We start from the raw sequence: 21,139 nt of genomic DNA, 5'->3' as shown, positions 1-21,139 counted from the left end.
ACAAATGCAGTCGTATAGCGAAAAAGATTTTCATCAGATATTCATTCGTGTGATCGCCTTGGAAAGTGATACATCGAGCAATTTACCGAGTGTCTCAGCAATCGTATTTTTGTGTTTAAAGTTATTCTACGCATAGAAAAGAGTTATCCCGTTGACCGTGGATTCCTTTGAACCCAGGATCATTGTTAATAGCGTTAATTAAATTCATTATTCGTTAATTTTATTATTCGTAAAGCATATTATTCGTTACTCTTATTATTCGTTAAACTTATTATTCTTTAATCTAATCATTAGTTAAACTTATCGTTTGTTAATCTTATCATTCATTAAACTCAATATTCATAATATTTTATAAAATCTTGTATATTCGTGTAAATATAATGTCTGTTTCGTAAAACGATGGCTAATTCAAACGAAGAATCGTTACGCATCTTAAATTCTAATGTTAACCCGACATATATATTGACTATAAAAACTAATCATGTGTGCATAAATAATCCTAACAGTTCATAATTCAGAATGAGCAGTAACTTCCGGTGCAATATGTCTGAAAAAAGAAGAGAAGTCACTCGATTTTATAAAAAAAAATATCATAATAAACTCGAGTTTATAAAAAATACATAATTCAAGATATTTTGACTTTTTGAACATAATAATAAGTTTGTTCGTAAGAGTATAAAATTTTCCTTTCTATATTTAATAAACACCTTTATTACTAAAGTATTCACTAAAAATTTCGTTTTAATAAAAATGTCCTTTTTCTAAATAGATTTGTCTTGATGAAAAACGTATTTGCCTTGTTCTTTTATTTGTATTTTCACTTCTTCCCCAAAATGTATATGTATAACTTTGTTTAGAGGAATTAATTTCAACATTAAAATTTTCGTGCATTTCAGCCTTGCAAAAAATCCTGCAATTAACTTTTATAACATTAAAGGAAGGGAAATATTATTATTAATCATTTGTTTTTAAATCATAACGAAAATTAATGAATAATTTCATGTTAGATCTAAAATTACTATGAACTTGTTTTTTTCACAATTACTTACTTGCTATATTCTTTGCAATAAATTAGTATCAAGAAGAAGATTTAGATTCAGTAGCAGATTAAAAGCAACACTATCTTCCGTTCTACCTACGCATTTATTTCCTTAGTAAGAAAACATAATCCCTGCCATAAATCATACAGGTACAAATTGGATATTCTTAACTGAATAATTTTTCTTTTTTATTTAATTACCCACTCATACCTTCATTATACAATAAACGAGAGTGAGATTACTTCATAATTCAATAACTTCAAATTTTAATTAAATTTGCATTGTAATATTTTAACCTTTTACTATTAGAACATTTTTATAAATTATACTTTTTCCACCATTATAATTTCCTTAACGAAAGTGCAAATGATCGAACATATAGCGTAAGTGAAAATCGGTTGGAAATAAATTAGGGGAATACGATAAGATAAAACTTAACTGGTGGAATTATTTATCAATACTTAATTGATAGAATTTTTGTAAAATAAAAGAAAATCAGCTACTCAGCCGTCAAAAGATAAATGATACGAGAAAATTTCAATATTATTTTTTATATAGATTACGTTGCGTCTATGTAAATAAAAGATTGAATTATATTTTATCATATTTCTAAAATTGTAGTTTTGCATTGTTACTTTTCCATTTGCCCTAAAATTCTTTAAATCATTTTATTACTCTCTACGTTTTCTTTTGATACAATACGAGCTTTGCACTAGAAGTCTATTTTATGGTTACATTCTACTTAATTTAATCTTTAAATCTTTCAAATATGTTACATGAATTTCAATATATTTTTCTTTCAAAATTGAGGTTAACACATCGAATAACGTATGAACACAATCGCATTGCCATAAGGTCGAAGATCGTCACCGTTCGAACAATCACAGCAGTATCATACATTAAATGTAACGTCCCCAAACGCGATTTATTGCTTGCAACTGCGTTAATCAGACTAGTCGATCTTTCCTCGTAAATTTCAAACTCGTTTCATAGAGTTATACAACCAAAGATAAAAGAAAAATAACAACGTGACGATATTCATGATAAATTAGACGTTTTCGCAAGACTTGTGGATATTTCTTGAAAAATGTATAAAACCATTAGGTAGCAAATAAAATATAGGATTCTTTAAAAATTGTTGAGATTGACTGATAGAAGAACGAGTGGATGAATTTGTAATAGAAAAATATATTGAAATAAATAAAGGTGTAAATATATCACTCTTATAGTGTTACAATACAATAGCAGAAGCTATGATAGAGAGCACGTTTATATATGTCGGGTTATCATTAGAATTTAAGGCGCGTAACGATTCTTCGTTTGAATTAGCCATTGTTTTACGAAACAGAGATTATATTTACGCGAATATACAAGATTTTATAAAATATTATGAATAATGAGTTTAATAAATGATAAGATTAACAAACGATAAGTTTAACTAATAATTAGATTAAAGAATAATAAGTTTAACGAACAATAAGAGGAACGAATAATATGTTTTACGAATAATAAATTTAACGAATAATGAGATTAACGATTAATAGGTTTTACGAATAATGAATTTAATTAACGCTATTAACAATGTTCCGGGGTTCAAACGAATCCACGGTCAACGGGATAACTCTTTACTAAGCGTAGAATAATTTTAAGCACAAAAATACGATTGCTGAGACACTCGGTAAATTGCTCGATGTATCACTTTCCAAGGCGATCACACGAATGAATATCTGATGAAAATCTTTTTCGCTATACGACTGCATTTGTTTGTTATATGCTCGCTGGAGGCATCGAGAAGGTTCCAATCGTCGTTGCTAGGCAATTTCTGTCAAAAGTTTGTTGTATACTCTTTGGAAGCATCGAGAAAGATAAAAAACGCCGTTGCTAGGCAGTTTCTGTCTGGAGTTTGATTCCTAATACAACGTGTCCCATTATATCGACATCTCCAAAGTACAATTCTATGTGATTTCTAGGGAGAACAATACAACCGATCCACACCTTCGTCAGGCAAAACGTTTATCCCGTGACCGTGGCTACGTTCGGCGACCAGTTGTCACCTCGAAGCCACTTTCGCTTTCACAAATATCAAACAATTACAAATGACAATTGCTTAATTACAGTTATGATAAAATCTAGGCTAAAGCATTAGAAGGCTTCCTCAAAATTGCAAAGGGAAGGCTCCGGTTTTCCTTTCATTTCCGACATATATTTATGTGGGATGGTGTGACGTTAGCGAAAGACGTGGCTGATTGTTTGTAAACGTTGTTAAGATATTTTAATGTTGTCAAGGAATGTTGTGAGCGTTACCAAGGTTTGTTAAGGGAAAAATGAGCGTGGTAATGCTGTCAGAGTTGAATTAATCGTGATCGGGAGAAGTTCATCGTGTTGCTGTGACATAGAAATAGTGTTAAGCGAATTTGTGAAATGCGATATTATATTCAATTTTGTGAGAGTGTTACAATATTGTGTTTATCATACTGTCTTTTTTGTTAATTTATAATAAACATTCCTACATTTATAGTATTAAGCTAGAAAAAATTTCCAGATGTATATGTATAAACGAAGGTTCGGTGGAGTATTCCATGGATCCTTACGGGCATTATAACCCCATGCACAACTATGTATTAAAAGTGTTAATGATTTGGCTTAGGTTTGGACTAATTTTCATGTGATTTCAACCATGATATCAAAGAATTGAATTACTCGACTACGAAAATCATGTTGTTATCAGAACAGATTTTTGAAATTTTGCCTGTAATCCCGCACGTGCAGTTGGGGATGATTGAGGTTTGTAAAGTATAGTACAAACATAAAAAGATTCACAGCTGATGGATGCTATGCTATGCTATGCTTATGACTGCGTCACAGCTACATACGTAGTATGTGTAAGCAGAATTCGCTATGTGGTGCCGACTCCTTTTTGCAAATATTTCGAAAACCAAAAAAGTTTTTGGTTTTAAAAAACCAACAAAAAAATTATTCAAAATATTGAATTCTACAATACATTTGAAAATCATTGAAATTCAGTAGCAGCTTTCTAAATAATTACCAAAAATTTTGTTTTTGATTCATTTCCAAAAATGTCTGAAATTGATTGAAAAATGATTTGCACTCCTTTAATCGCTAAATATTATAGTTTTAAAAAATGCCAATTTTAACTGCGATCAGTTGCGACCTCGAAGGGAATTATTAATATTGTGTACCCATATAGGATGAAACGCGATTCAATATATTCTCATGAAAATTAATATTATTATACGGGCGCTGGAGATTTTCTCGTATAATTATGTATATACAGTTATATATTTTGCAATACATAATAAAATAAGGAGCATCTCAGGATAAATACGTGTCTCGGTATAAGATGTAAGAAAAATCTGTCGAGAGTTAGTTATTTAAATTAAGTAACATTTACTTATTTACAATACTTACGTATAAATTATACTTATTTATAATAAGTATCAACTTATTATAAATAATTAGCCATAATGCGCCACGCCAAAAAAATTACTGAAAATTCTCAACGCGAGAATTGATTGTAATTTTAATAAATATTAAAAAAAAAAATCTCGAGAGAGAGTTTAAAAGCTTAACTATACTATTCAGACATTTTCTACGCACTAAACCATTTAACAGTCGAGTGCCGAGTAGTCACTCGACTATTGGTCGTGTCTGTACGAGCCTTCGCTCAAGTTTAATTCTCCACCAAACACCACACTGGTTTTTGAAAGAAATTTGAATTTTAATTTTATTACTACAATTTACAGAATTTTCGAAGTTACATTGATTTAATTAGTGTTAGATTAATACACAGTAAACACAGTAAACAAAATACCAAATAATCTCAAAGACTACACTTTGTGTCAAAGATATCGACGTTTATGTACAAAATTATTTATCAACCAACATCGAAAATACCAGAGGCTTGATTTGAAAGTTATTATTCCAAAGTTGTTATAAGTTTGCCCTTCATTGCATGTGTGAATACGAATGAATACAAGTATCATATAAATATGTGATTATTTGTTTGCCAACAGCTATACATATATTATTATGATACATTAAGGTTTCTAAAATACATAATTGTTGTTCAGTACTATTCAGCTATGGAAACCATAATTTAGTTAATAAAAAGTTAATAGAAAGAAGTTGATATACATATTAAGTTTTATTATAAATAGAATTTTCATATGTTACATGTAAACCATAATAAATCGTTACAAATGTGGGATGGTGTGACGTTAGCGAAAGACGTGGCTGATTGTTTATAAACGTTGTTAAGATATGTTATGTTGTCAAGGAGTGTTATGACCGTTGCCAGGGTTTGTTACAGTAATGGTAATGGTCAGAATTGAATTAATCGTGGTCGAGAGAAGTTCATCGTGTTGTTGAGACGTAGAAATAGTGTTAAGCGAATTCGTGAAGTGCGATATTATATTCAATTTTGCGAGAGTGTTACAATATTGTGTTTATCATACTGTTCTTTTCTGTTAATTTATAATAAACATTCCTACACAAATGTTACTCAAAATTTTAATACGGGCAAATGTCGCATAAAATTAAAAATGTATAATTAAGGGTATAATTAATTGATCGACTTATATTTATTAGAAACATGTTAAAAATATGTTGGAAACACAAATTTAATTTCTTCGGTATGAAAGTCGGCTATGGATAGAAGAAAATCAAAGTTCAATTCGTATGGTAAAATTTTACAAAAATTTAAAACGAAAAAAGTACATTGATAGCAAAGAATATTTTATAAAAGATACAACAAGAAAAAAATTGAGCTTGTAGTATGGGCTCTTCAGTAAGGCTCACCTAACAGATCTATACTTTAGACACAACGAGAGAAAAAGAAAGTGAGTGTTTCGTCCAAGATCTGCTAGTATGAAAATTGAGCTTGTATTATGACGAAAGCGTTTTCTAGAATTAAGAGAAAATATTTGTTTGTTTTAATTTGAAGTAGCTTACGTTTATTTTCCTTTCCTTCTGTATATAAGAATATAGTAAAAGTGAACATTTAAATAATTTAGTTTGTCAAAAGGTGCTTTCTGAGAATATTTAATTAGAGGAAGGGAATGAAATAAACGTTATTTAAAACTTGAGTTTAATTCGAGGACGGTTGTTCGAGTTAAAAAAAAATAGCCTAATAAAAAGCATTGGTATGGAAAGCGGAAGTTTATTTTAATTTGTTCAAATACTTTTACGTTATAATTGATATTTCCAGTTTTCCTTACAACAGCACGCAGTCTTTATTCAGAAAAACCAACGAACATACTGTAAGAAAATAAAGAAGGCTAAATTTTCATATTATGGTAAAATTTCAATATCTAGGTTAACTCTTAAATGCATTATTTCTGCAAATATAAAAATCATTCTGGAAATGTTCAAGAATATAATGTAGGGATGTAAATAAAAAGGCTAAATACACTTATTGAAATAAATTCTGAACATTCCAAATATTCTAAAAATTCCAAGTGTTCCGGTATATAAATTAATGCTTAAAAGCATGATTTATGCAAATATTTTGTACGTATTTTGAAATGCCATTTGATTCAAAAACTAGAAATTAAAAATTATTATAAATAGATCAATTACTTTCAAATTTGATAATAAGAAAGGAAAATAATACAGTTACGTGGATCTAATGAAATTCATTAAGAAGATAAAGTAAAATATTAATGCGCATACACTTTTTCCATATCTACAATTTTTATGTATAAGCTATAGTATTTGACGTGTTCAGTCTTAAAGGGTTCGTTAGAAACTCGTTAGTGGATCCAGTATAATCTTATATTGATTATATCAAAACGATATGTTCACACATTATTCTAAAAATATACAATTTAAATATGCAATTTAATCAAACAACTTTGAAAGGGCAAACAAAAGGGGAAAAGGAAAAGAGAAAGAGAAATCTAACGAGAATTCAGGAAATCATAATACGACCACGACGGTCGTAAAATCAAATTTTTTTCAATTCTTACTCAACGTGCGTGCAGCTCTTAATTTGCAACATACCCATTCGATCATATTTCAGTGCTCAATATGCATGGAAAACACGCATTTCCATAGAGACTAACGGAATGCAATCTGCAACGACGAGGCATATCTGCGAATTTGTAATTTGTCAAACGCACTACGGTAAGTACACTTAGAATTGTGATTCTGTATTGACTTTTCCCCACGCTAAATCCCGCTGTAGGCATATTTAGTAATAAGTTCATGAGATTCGTTCAATAAAGAATAACGAACTTTGTTCGTTTGATTCGATTTGACTCGTTGGATTCGATTACCTCGATGTATTTTCCGACATTGATTGTTTACCGCATACTCATTGATAGCGTTTCTTTGAGTTTTTGATTTGTTCGTTAAATAACATGACAGCAAATAGTTAAGTTAAATGTGAGTGTATTCATATTTCGTAAGTATCTGAACACTTCAGTGTGTTTGTAGTAACAATGTATGAATTGTACAACAACATGATAACGTGAATTATGGTATTAACAATTAGAAATAGCCCTGTTGGTCTAGCTTTATCGCTTGATGTATAGAAAACGTTAAGTATCACTAACAAAACTAAGAATTGACCATACGAATTTCACATATTCTCTCTTGCTCCAATAAATATCCAACATTTGTGTTCGGATTTGCAACATGCAAATTTCGACTAATTACATCATATTCGTGAAAGAAGCTTATCATATTAATGGCGATTTCAAAGAAATACCAAAAATATAAAATCATGTTCGAATATCTTTAAAGGCTATCACCGAATAAACATGATAAAGGCGCCCCTAAATCAAATTAAACATGTGATACATCAATGGAAAGAGTTTTCTAGAAAAACCATTTTGTCAAAGTTTTAGCCCCCTATTATCAGGGTAGTTGTCGGCCTAAACATAATTTACAGTTAATGCTCGATTTCTGTTGTTATATCCTATAAAGAATTATGCAAAACATCTGAAATACTATAGCCAGTATTACACATCTGAGAATTTTCCCAGATTTTTTCAGTGGAAAATCTATTTTTAAAAAGTTAAGAAAGCTTTAAAATGCCAATTTTTTATCGAAGTTATCAAGTGATAACACTTATATTTTTACAGTAGTAGCTTCCTGTCATGTTTATTAGATTTTTTGAAACGATGGTGCTGTATGTGGACACTTTGATTGATTTGTAGTAACAGTATGTGAATTGTACCAAAGCATACAGAATTAGTAATAAAAATCAGTAAATCAGTAATAAAAAGAAAGTGACAGAATTAAACAATACATGCGTAAAGAGTTGAGAATTGTTTTTCACGTAACGACATATTGTTTTGCTTATTGAATTTAAAAATAATAATAAAATAATGCTCATAAAACAAATTTTATTTTAACAGAATCTATTTTCAAAATTTCTATTTTCCGTTTATAACCTTACAGAACCCTAAAGAATTTTTCTTGCAGCGAATTCTAAAAACTCTTAAAGAATTTTCAAATAACCTCGTTCGAGCTACGTCACTTTTGCAGCGATACGTTTTTATCTCCTTCGCGAAACTTTCATTCCAAATAAGATTAAACTTACGTATTTTCGCAATATAGAAACTGTAATTTCCGAAGATTTATTTTATGAAATAAATAAAAATATCTGACGTTAACAGATTATCTGTTGAAAATGACAACGTGAGTTTCTGCTCGCCATCTATATGCAGATGCGTTAGTTATAAGAAATAGTAACTAGAAGATAATCCTAGTTACAATCGATAGATTTAATCGATAGGCTTGAGATGCTTTTTTGTTTTTATCCCTAGTATTTGTAAGCGCGTGCAATAAAGGTTTCTCTGGCTCACAACGGTGTGATAGATTTATCCATTCAATAAAATAATAACTATTGTGATCCTACCTCCGAGTATAGAAATAACAACATTATCTTTATCAAGAAGAGCTGATTCGCGCGAATCTTGTTTACTCTCTCTAACTTTTCGATAAGCATCATCTTGCTAAGATAAGACAGATCATGTGTCTATTCAAAACAAGATGAATTGCACATTTCATTTGCTTGATATATCTAGAATTGAGTTGATGGAATATTTTAGTTTCTTGTTGTTTATATACTGACACAATTACAAAATATTTTTCCAGGAATTGTAAGTTGAAGAAATTATTAGAAAAATACCCAGTCTCTATATGATAACAGACTATTTATTGTTAATGTGAAGCTGCTCAAATTATAATTTAATTTAAATATTCCATCATAGATGTAAACTAAAGTTTTCTCTTAAAGACAACTTAAAGGGATACAAGATTTGTTAAAATTCATAAAGGAAATAAAATATAAATTATATTTGTATTATAAAGCATTTCTTACAAATTGATTGATATGAAACTATAATTATAATTGTTAATAATAATTGAAAAAAGTACCTATTAATCTTTCGTTAATAAACTTTAATATACAAAATTTATAATGTGAAAGTACATGATAAATACAGATTTTCTAATTTCTTTATTTTAATGTCATTGTATGATTAAGAATGAATATTTAAATACAAAATAGTTAAAAATGAGAAAAACTTACTCGGTGTATGCCAAAGATATAATTGTTAAAATAAATAATATTTTAACATCTTCAATATAGTATAATTTTCAATATTTTAATATTACTACGAATAAGATTCTTCAAATTATAAATAGATTGGGACAATACATGTTTTCCTCCGAAATCTAATAAAATTACAATTTTGGTAACATAAAATTAATTGAAAACGTACTGGACTCTAAAACTGCCGCCCTAAGAAAAAATGTGAATGTGAATGTGAATGTGAATGTGCTATGTAGTTTGCATCTAATTTTGGCGAATAAAATATTCTGTAACTAAAACCAAACTGTAATTCAAAAGGAAGATCCACGAACGATCCTATTTAATATTACATGGCAAAATATGATCGTCGAACGAAAGCTGTGATCGTCAGAAAGGAAGCATCAAGTTCCAAATTCCTATAGAGGTATTCAACTACGTTACACGAGGAGCACCGATTTCCTGGTCCGAAAGTAATGCAATAACGTTGAAAATGTAAAACATTTTTCTCAATTTCTTCCCTCGCATGATATTCTCTGTGCACGTGTACGATACGTTTCACCGTAAAAATAATGCCGGTAGAACGGTAAACTACAGACACAGGCCATTTCTCTCTGGAAAATAAGCTTCGCGGCGCGCTTCAGTGATCTGCGTGCGTGTTTTTCCGCATGCTGACCCACGACTATGGAAGATGCTCTTTACGATCGATGTCACGGTGACGCGAGCGGAAAAACGCCAGTCTGTACGGGATATCGGGAAATTTCGGTAATCGTCGCCGATAACCTCATTCGAGCGGTTTCCGTTGGCGAAAGCTTCCGCTTGTCGCTAATTTAATCCCAGCATCGAAATTAGATTTTTTGTGGATTCGATTCACGACTGGCCGGCTGCGTTCCAAAAAAAATTAAAAATATTCTAGCTAGATTGCCTTTTTGGTCTTAATTTTTTCTAGTGTCAAGGTTTAGCGTTTAACGAAAGAATCTCGAACTTTATAAAGTTGGAGTTCTATCGCGTTCCTCTTTCTCTTACTTTTTACTTTCTTTGATCGTAAGCATCGTAAATTTGCCGAAAATGAAATTATAGGATTGTAGAATTATTAGCATTCTCTTGCCCAATCGAATTAATATTCTCGGCATTTTATAAGTTACAGGTTACAAGATTTCAGTGCTAGTATTATTATATGTTGTTATTATTATTATATAGTATTATTATATATTGTTAATTAATTACATATGTACACGCAATCAGTTAGAAAAGTCAGCATACGTGGAAACATTAACTTTACGAATTTTTTTGATTTTGATTATGAAATAAAATAAAAATATAAAGTGCAATATTACAAATATTACATATACCTGTTTTATATAAATGATATTATAGAAATAATAGGCATAACATTATATTGATATCTTGTAAGCCCTACGTAGGCATCAATAATGTTCTGGTATCTTATCGGAGCTGAAAAAATTAGAGGTTTGCAATTTCTGATGTAATTCTATGCCAAAATTTTTGTGAGTTAAGTGCTTTAAGTTTTGTAATTCTTTTTAGAAATACATTAATAATAATTGTATTGATATGTAAATATAAGTAATTTTGTGACAAAGTAATTTTGTAGGTTTTTAGGTTCTCTGGTAAGTCAGCTACACGAAATTCGCGATATTATCCTCTACAATGGATAATTGAAAACATTTTAATCAAACACTGCAAAAATTTTTGAAATAAACCGATCATTTCTAACGATTATAAAATTCAACCTACGGTTTCAACTGAGTTGATAATAAGCTATTATAGATGGATTTTGTAATTGTAAAAAGCTCTACTTGGAATATTCAAAAATATTTTATCATTTATATGAAGCAAAAATATTTTCTAAATTAGTTAGTCTCCGACTTACATGTTTTAATATTGTTTTTATAAAAAATAAAAGGACGGATCAATGGGCGTATACAAAATGTATAGGTCTGTATAAAAGCGAGGTGGATTACTATACGTGTTTGTTTCTTAAAGCGACGAGTGATAAGATTGTAATAGTCAACGTATATTAAAATCACTTTTAATACAAGTACAGAGATAATGTTTGCCGGTCGTTATCGTCGGTCGCTCAATGCTACTGTTCAACTCTCGCTCGCTATTCGACTGCATGACTCGCTATAAAGATTCGCTATACTGACTCGCTATACCGACTCGCTATAATGATTCGCTATACTGACTCGCTATACTGGCTCGCTATACTGGCTCGCTATACTGGCTCGCTATACTGATTCGCTATGCTGATTTTCCTAGAGAGCACGTTCGTCTGTTTGTATCGACCGGTAGGTATTATAAAATGTTCGAATGTAACTCCGGTTGACGATTACAAATAATAGCGATAATATTTTGTTCCGAATTCGTTTACTTTTGAACCTAGCAAACCAAAACAACGTTGACGCAACAATGTAAGTCACTCCCGATTCGAATCTTCCGTTGATTCATGCGCTGCTACAAAAGTTTTTTTTTTTTATTTATTTATTTAAATTTTACAATTTGTCCAGTAGGACATTTGGTACAATATTATAGCTTACTGGTATAATAATATAACATGTGGATGGTTACCCCCAGCGGGGTTCCATTGTCACGTCCCGCGCTGCGCACGCGCCGTAACGTAGACTAAAACTACCAATAGCGCGAGTGAGCGTTCCAATTTGAAATTTAAATAAATTTTAACAATTTGTATAGAAACCAAATTCGAGCCTCACAACCCCCGCGGAATAACCCGTCACATGACGACCCCTCCACGGTAGACCTAAATATAAATAAGCGTAGCGACATAGAAGAGAGAGAAATAATTCCTTAGTTCAGAGTAGTTAATTCCTCAGTTTTGTGTGATTAGTTCCTCAGTTCTTGGTGATTAATTTCTTGGTTCTTGGAGATCAGTTCCCCAATTCTTGGCAAGTAATTTCTTTGTTCATAGTGATTAATTTTCAATTCCTTTAGCTCTTAATTTCTCAGTTCCTTTGCCTTTTAATTCTTTAGTTCCTTAGCTTTTCAGCTCTTAGTTCCTCTAGCTCTTAGTTTTTGCTCTCAGTTCTTAAGTTCTTTAGTCCTTTAGTTCTTTAGCTTTTAGTTCTTTGTTTCATTAGTTCCCAGTTCTTGTCAGTCTTGTTAATCGACGTGTTTGTATTTGTCAATTTGTAAATTATTGAAAATCTATCAAATTAAAATCTTGTAATTAATAAGAGTGAAAACGTATTGCGAACGATTGTAACTTCGAGTATTCGAAATTTCAACGACAATTCTGTCAATATCCAATTAGAATACGACTAAACATTTTTTTGTGAAGAATATTTGTCTAATAATATAATAAGATTAAGCGAACATTTATTTTCACCAACTTTGATCCTCTCCGGTGCCAGTACTCCTGCGCGTAGCAGGTTAACCGAAACGTGGAGTTTAATTGCCAATCGCATTAAACGACAGACAACGCTACAATTTAATCTGAATTCAAAAATTAACGACAACACAACCAAAACGAGCCAAACAAAACGTAACACCATCTTCCAAGTTTTTTATTTTATTTCTATTGTGTTCTTGCTTATTTTATTTCTATTCTTCTTCAGTCTTCTTTCTATTACGGTTTTATTCGTTTCAACAACCAGCTGGTTTGGGTGTATTACAAGTCTTTCTTTATACTTTTTTGCATATCTAGCGATTTCCTCTTTGACTGTTGGAATTGCTACAAAAGTGATCTTAAAATCTTCAATACTCCCCCTATCGGTTTGCTATAGACATTTGTAAAGAGTAATATTAGTGATTTAACTTGAAGTTTGTAAAATTGTAAAAACATTTCGCAACAAAATTCTACAAGCCAGATTTTATAACCTGCAATTTCACTAATATCCCTTTTACTACGAGCGGCATCTCCGTCGCGGCATTCCCCGCTGAACGAACCGCCGCGCCAAAACAGTGCACGGTGCGCGAGAAAGATCTCAGCGGCCACGTTTACTGCTCTCTGACGATGTTTTCGAAGAAAAAAGCTTTCTTCAAAACAGAGTATTTATAACTTCTTAACACACTCACGTTTAATTAAAATTTGGAAACAAATAACATTACAGAATATGATAACATGATATAATATAATATAATTGTATGATACTAGTAGCTTTTAATAATAGCATTGCGTGTGGTTTTTTCGAAATATGGTGTTACACATAGGCCAACATCGCAAATCTGGCACTGGCATCGCGATTCGCTCCACAGTTCCCATCAATCGATTATAATCGACAACACACTTCGGTTTTTTTAATAATTTTTTGTGTGTGATGATGATGTTTCGTGTCAATCAATTCTTCATTGTGGAAAGAGAACAATATATACACTGCCCTCTTGTTACACCATTTTATTGTTAATAAAAGACTTGAGGATGTACAATACTCGTCGTATGTACAATAGGCGGCATCTTACGCAGCGCGACTATAGTCGCCCGTAATACGTCAGTGGCATCTTATGCAGAGCGACTGTAGTCGCCCGTAGTAGCGAAAGGGTTAAAACTTCCCGAATAGTCTGTCTTGGTACGAGCAATTAGCTCCGGCTAGAACCAACTCGTCTCGATACATCTCGTTCGAGTTCGACCGCGTACAGATTACTTTTGAATTAATTCTACGACTTTATAGGGTCGATACGGGCAATGGTCTAAGAAGATAGTGGAAAACTGACACTCGAAGTCGTTACTCGAGTGTTGTTCTATCTGTGTACCAATTTCTCTACCAATCTATCGTATTACGGAGGAAAGAATCAGGCGAAATGAAAACGCATTCTGTTGGATATGAAATAATTATATTACTTTCGAAAATAAGTTGTCGATCAAACGCATTGATATGAAGTTAAATAAAGATATTAAAGTTTCTCAAATGTAAAATGCTATAAGTATAAAATACATAAAAAATTTAAATCGAATGAATCGTTGAATACTAACATTGTTTTGGGTTACAACTTTAGATTGTTATTGCTGTTTCTTGTAATGTTCAGCTAGAGTTACACGAGAAGGTTAACTTTTAGTAGTAATGCGATGATCAAAATCGGCATACATTATCTCTATACATATACATACTTGTTTCAATATATCTTGTTATTACAAATTCATCCAGTAGTTTCTTTATCAAACAACCCTACACGTTATTCACCTCAAATAAATTAAAAATTTGTATGTATCAAATCATTATTGTGAGTTTTAATTTAAATTCTCAACATAAGTTATAATATATGTATAACTGGATATGGAATAATTCATAAATAGTAAATAAGGATTTCTTTTAAAAATAATGAAAGTAAAAATTATGATGTCAAAAGACTAAAGAAGACTGGTTTTCTCTTACTTTTTTTTCTTAGACCTTTATTATTTTTTATCCTTTTTCAGCTTTCTTTCGAGAGACACTTCTTCCAGATTTTACCAAATGTCCTACTGGACAAATTGTAAAATGTAAATAAATAAATAAAACTTCTTCCAGAAAATTAATATCCAAGTTTTTCTCAAATTTCAGTTCATATAAAAATTGTTCGTCTATATAATTTGTACGGAATATGCACAATGGCTTTTCTGGCTCTAAATTTGAGAACAACTAATAAGAGCAATTTCTTTGATAACAAAGCCATTATTATTTCCTGTTAAAATTCTATCTAAATTATTACTAATCTTTAGTCGTTACTCAAAATTCAAACGATCAAATACAAAATTGCAACGTTAAAATGCAAACATTAAAATGCAACTGCTGTAATCTGTATTTAAATATTTCTATTAAAATTTATTTGTATTCAAAATAAAACTTATAATACTGAATGCAATATCACTAAAACATATTTAATTGTATTACAAGTAGAAAATGTAGTTTTATTCAAAACAGTATCACAAAACATAATTTTAGAATCATTTTCTAATAAAAATCATCATCATTTCATCAATCATTTTTATCTTTGCTACTGCCTTATTCTATCGTAACATAAATATACTAAACAAATGAGAAATTAATTGTGTAAATTATTTTACTGAAATAAATATTAGCTTTTCACTTTTATACAAATTTATTCAAACATTGTTGAAACACTTAACCCCTTAACCTACAGTATCGTGTGAGAGACATGGTACGTTGATGTTATTGATTTATTATTCACTTCAAGATAATAAATCTTTTTGTTCAATGATCAATTGCTAGTAACTATCTATCAAACATCTTGCAAAATAAAATTAGTTGTACCTTACACATGCATTTATACAGAATGGTTGGTAACTGGCGGTACAAGCGGAAAAGGGGTGATTCTACGCGAAAAAAGAAGTCGAAAATATAGAACAAAAATTTTTCGTTCGAGGCTTTGTTTTCGAGAAAATCGACTTTGAATTTTCGCTCGGTACGCGTGCACTTTATCACGTCTCGTTATAACTGTAGATCGTTGTCTCGATGGAAAAATTAAAAAAAAGAAAAAAATTAAAAAAAAAATTTTCATTCTATATTTTCGACTTCTTTTTTCGCGTAGAATCACCCTCTTTCCGCTTGTACCACCAATTACCAACCACCCTGTATATCAAAAGATATGTGCGATTTGCACAACTTCGAGCGCTTAGCCAAACCGTGAAATGACTCGACGTGTGAGCGACTATGTTGTTGCTTATGGCTTGCACTATTGGAACTTCGTAAGGCAAAGGTTAATTGATCTTTTCCATTAAATTTCATATTTTTCGATTATGAAAAGAATTTATATTAATCGTAAATTTTTCACCATAATAAAGAATGTTGTAAATAATGAAACAAATTGAATAAGAAATCTTTCTGTCTCTTTCTCTCTCTTTCTCGATACTTGGTCCTCGAAATCTGATAATTGAGTTGAATTACGGTATACGCATGTTGAATTATCCTCACGTAACGTAAAACCCCATGACGTGCTGACGGTACGCCACATCCACCCCGACGCCGCACACAACTGAAACAGAAAAATATTACGGATCAACAGGAATGGTTGAGAATTCCACTATCTCAGTAATGAATTTTGTCTTAATTGGATATTCGATGATACATTTATCGAACGAGAGTTTTTTCACATTTCCACAGGCTATAGCAGGCGAAATGGGATACGTTTTATGGAAATGCAAAACACCACGGGGACAAGATAATAAAACAACCCCATGTGAGCGGAACGTGTTACGGCAAAAACGATTTATCGCGTATTATCCGTATAAGATTAATTACAGATTAAAAAAGCGAGTCCATTCGCGAATTGGTCAAAACTTTATGGAACAGTTTATATTTACGATAATATTTTAATCGCTTTATCCTCTTTCTTTAAAAGATGGAAACTGGTTATTATAAATTTTTGTTTATCGAAGTCCACATTGTTGAATATTTTTTTCAAAAATACATACATATCTAGAAAATTTTATTATGAATTCTCACAATCACTTACATAGTCGTTATGGTTTCGCATTTTACAGTTTTGTATAATATTGAGAAGCATAGGTTTTTTAGACAGCTATAATTATAACATTTAGTTAATTTTTACATTAGAACGCAATTTCATACACAGTTCCTTTAGATTAAAGATTTTGTCACTTGTACTACTTTCTCCCTGAGCTCCTTAATTACTTTCCTTGGCTTATAAATTACATTATGATCGAAACATTTATATAAATTTCATAACATGCAATGTATCTATATACAGGGTGGTTGGTAACTGGGGGTACACGCGGAAAGGGGGTGATTCTACGCGAAAAAAGAAGTCGAAAATATAGAATAAAAATTTCTTTTTAATTTTTTTTTAATTTTTCCATCGAGATAACGATCTACAGTGAGATCCGTTATAACGAGACGTGATGAAGTGCACGCGTACCGAGCGAAAATTTAAAGTCGATTTTCTCAAAAACAAACCCTCAAACGAAAAATTTTTATTCTATATTTTCGACTTCTTTTTTCGCGTAAAATCACCCCCTTTCCGCTTGTACCACCAGTTACCAACCACCTTGTATATATACACGATATATGTAGGAATAATAGAGCGGATGATTGTTACGGAAGGTTGTACTATTATTTTATTGAAACATGGCTCATTTTCTAAATAAAAATCTAAGGTAGAACAAATTTTAAGGAGGATGCGGTAAAGCGTTTTCATTATTTTTTAAATAGCGTATCATTTGTTTGTCCTTCGGTTTTCAATTGTTATATAGTAACATTTATTTTCAATATCCTCTATATTACGCAATGTGCTTAGTTAAAATATTATGACAATGAGGATTTCTCTCGGTAAAAGCTGAAAGGTTAAAGGGGAACAACTTAAATAATCTAATACAAATCGTGCCGCTAACGTTCGCGATAGAAAGATTAAAAAATTGTTAAATATTTGTTATTACGGATCCAACTATGGGGAACAGCAAGTAACTCCAACATTGAAACACTCCAACGCTTCCAATCGAAAACGCTAAGATCCCTAATTGATGCACCTTGGTATGTAACCAATGAAATAATACACCGCGACCTCAAGATACCCACAGTCAAAGAGGAAATAGCAAAATATAGCGACAGATATAGCAAAAGAGTCAACAAACACCGAAACCCCCTAATCACTAGACTACTTCATACGACGGACCAGATTCGCAGGCTGAAGAGGCACTACCCGCTAGACCTAAACGCTAGATTCATTTAGTTATCCAAATTAAGCATATGCACTTACTTATAATACTTATAAATTATACCTATCTATAATAAGTATTAACTTATTGTAAATAAACAGCCATGTCACTGCGCCACGCCAGAAAAATTACTGAAAATTCTCAACGTGAGAATTGATTGTAATTTCAACAAATAAATAAAAAAAAAAACCTCCGAGGCAACATCACACATGGCTAGGCCCGCTTCCGAGGCCGCATGCCGCCACAACCACATTTCTCGGAAAACCCTCGGAGGTGCCGATACAATGGGACATACATTGTATTAATAATCAAACTCCAGGCAGAAACTGCCTAGCAACGGCGTTTGGAACTTTTTCGATGCTTCTGTCACGACCGGCATACTTCAAATACGACGGACTGACGATAGAGATAAAGATGTGGCGGCACTCGGCGACAATGTATATCGCTGAAATGCCTAATGAACCATCAACATCCCAACGGTCCTTCCACCGAAGGTTCTAGAAGAAAGAGCACGTGGCAACGATCGCGGACGCCTAGTAAATGCATGGACGGTGGGGATGTTGAGGGATGACAAAAGAAAGTAATCGGATCCGATCGAAAATAAAATCATAAGAGTCAGTCTTAGAAAGTCACGCCTAGAGTTCGGAAGTAGATTGTAAAGTGTATTTATGTTAGAAAAACAATAAAGTTTTCTTTTTTTTATTTTTTACCTCAAATTCCTTTTTTATTTTGTTATTTTACGTGACACTTCCAACGAGTGCGTATCAAACTTCAGACAGAGGCTGCCTACCAACAGGCGTTTAGAACCTTCTCGATGCTTCCAAACGAGTATAGAAAACAAAATGCAATCGTACAGCAAGAAAAATCTCCACGAGGCTGGCATTCGTGCGATTGCCTTGGAGAGTGACACATCGAGCATTTTCAACAATCGTATTTTGCGCCTAAGATTAGTTTACGCTTAGTAAAGAGTTATCCCGTTGACCGTGGATTCGTCTGAACCCAAAAACATTGTTAATAGTGTTCATTAAATTTATTGTTCGTAAATCATATTATTCATTAAACTTACTATTCGTTAAACTTATTATTCATTAGTCTTATTATCTGTTAAACTTAATTATTCGTACAATTTATTATTCACTAACTTCATTGTTCATCAAACTTATTGTTCATTAGGCTTATTATTTGTTAAGTTTTGTGATAGTCTTGTATATACGTGTAAATATAATCTCGGCTTTGTGAAACGATGGCTAATCCACGCGAAGAGTTGTTACGCGCCCAAAATTCCAATCTTAATCCGACATATATATATAGAAATGAAAACTCTTCTAATTTTAAATTATTTTATATGCATAAATCTTAATATTAATTTAATATTAATTATAAATTATTTCTACTTAAGTATTTTTATTTCACCATTAAAACAATTAATATATTTAATATTTTATATTATCTTTATAACAATAAATATTTTAATATTAAAACAAATAATTTCATTAAATTTATTTATTCTATTAATTATTTTTATTTTCTTACTTTATTTGGTTAATCAATAAAATATCAAAAAAAAATAATTACTTTAACTTATTATTATTAAATATTCTTATATTAATAACTATAATTATTTCAATAAATCAAACTAAAATAATTCTTAAAAATTTAAATTTTAATTATTCTAAAAATAATAAAATAAGTATTATTAAAAAATTATATTTAAAACCCAATTATTGTATCTTATTAATATTTATTATTTTTTAATTATAATATTATTAATTATACTAATATTAACTAGCCCGATAGAATTAACTAGCTCAAAGCTGGCCCAAGTAATTAGATCAGGCTCTCATTTTCTTTTTTTTTATTTAATTCTTTACATTCACAATTTGTCCAATTTTGACATTTGATAGAATTAGGCTCTCATGAACAAAACTACAATCGTACCGTTCTACGTCCTACGTGGCAAAAGGATAATATATCCCATCTTTCAAACCATACAAACAACATCAAAAAACGTAAGCTTGATTCAGTGAAAAAAAAATGTAAACACTAGTCAGAACAAACCGTCAACAAACCACGTTATCACTTACAACAGATTTGCAATATTAGAATCTACAGACGATCCTATGGACGTAGTTGAAACATCAACAAATCAACACACACAAAAAGATCCTCCTCCCTCACCGATCTTCATTGAGGATGTTATCGACATTCAAACAATGATAAAGTCCACTTAATTAAATTAAGTAATTATACATATTAAAAATAATCAGGTTATAATCCTGCTAGCCGATCCAGACTCCTATAGAAAACTAACAAAGTTACTAAAAACCCTAAACGCAAACTTTAGATGAACTAAAACTTGAACTCTTAAATCATAGCCATGAAGTAATCAACATTAGCAATATAAGGCATAGAGTCACAAAAACCCCGTTATCCTTATTCTTAAAACAAAACAAACAAAAGCCAAATAACAAAGAAGCCTAAAATATCAATCGTTTAATAAATGCTGTAGTAAAAATTGGACCTCCTTTTATAAAAAGAGAGATAGTTCAATGTAAAAGGCGCCAAAGGTAAACGTGCAGGTATTCATTCTACAGATCAGTGCACTAAATCTTCAGAATCTCCTGCGAAGTGTATCCTCTGTTAAGGAGAGCATCCTGCGAACTCTAAAGGTTGCACAGCCTACAAGACTTTGTATAAAAACAAGTACCCCAAACCCAGAGATAAGGACCTAATCAACCAAGCATTTAATCCACAAAAATTCACTACTCCTTCAATCTCTTATGCACAGGTAGTTCAAGGAAATCAAAGCAGACCGAAAATTTATAGTGATCAATCACAAATTAGTGCTCCCAGTTCACAAAACACGGATAACTTCAATAGGCTTGAAAAATTAAT

The 21,139-nt window shown here is 31.2% G+C and overlaps 2 long non-coding RNA genes across 2 annotated transcripts in view; both read right to left on the bottom strand.

Annotated features, from left to right (window-relative positions):
• The window catches only part of LOC126866967 (uncharacterized), a 28,744-nt gene extending 12,203 nt beyond the window's left edge, over positions 1–16,541 (bottom strand). Inside the window, exon 1 of the long non-coding RNA XR_007690106.1 lies at positions 16,345–16,541. This is a non-coding gene — a long non-coding RNA (uncharacterized LOC126866967). The remainder of the gene's footprint in view (positions 1–16,344) is intronic.
• The window catches only part of LOC126866904 (uncharacterized), a 168,348-nt gene that overhangs the window by 75,929 nt on the left and 71,280 nt on the right, over positions 1–21,139 (bottom strand). The gene's annotated exons all lie outside the window — the stretch shown is intronic.

Source organism: Bombus huntii, chromosome 1, assembly GCF_024542735.1.
Source record: "Bombus huntii isolate Logan2020A chromosome 1, iyBomHunt1.1, whole genome shotgun sequence".
In the NCBI taxonomy this organism is placed as follows: Eukaryota; Metazoa; Arthropoda; class Insecta; order Hymenoptera; family Apidae; genus Bombus; species Bombus huntii.
Note: the sequence above shows the minus strand (reverse complement) of the source record. Positions and strands in the feature narration are given on the sequence as shown.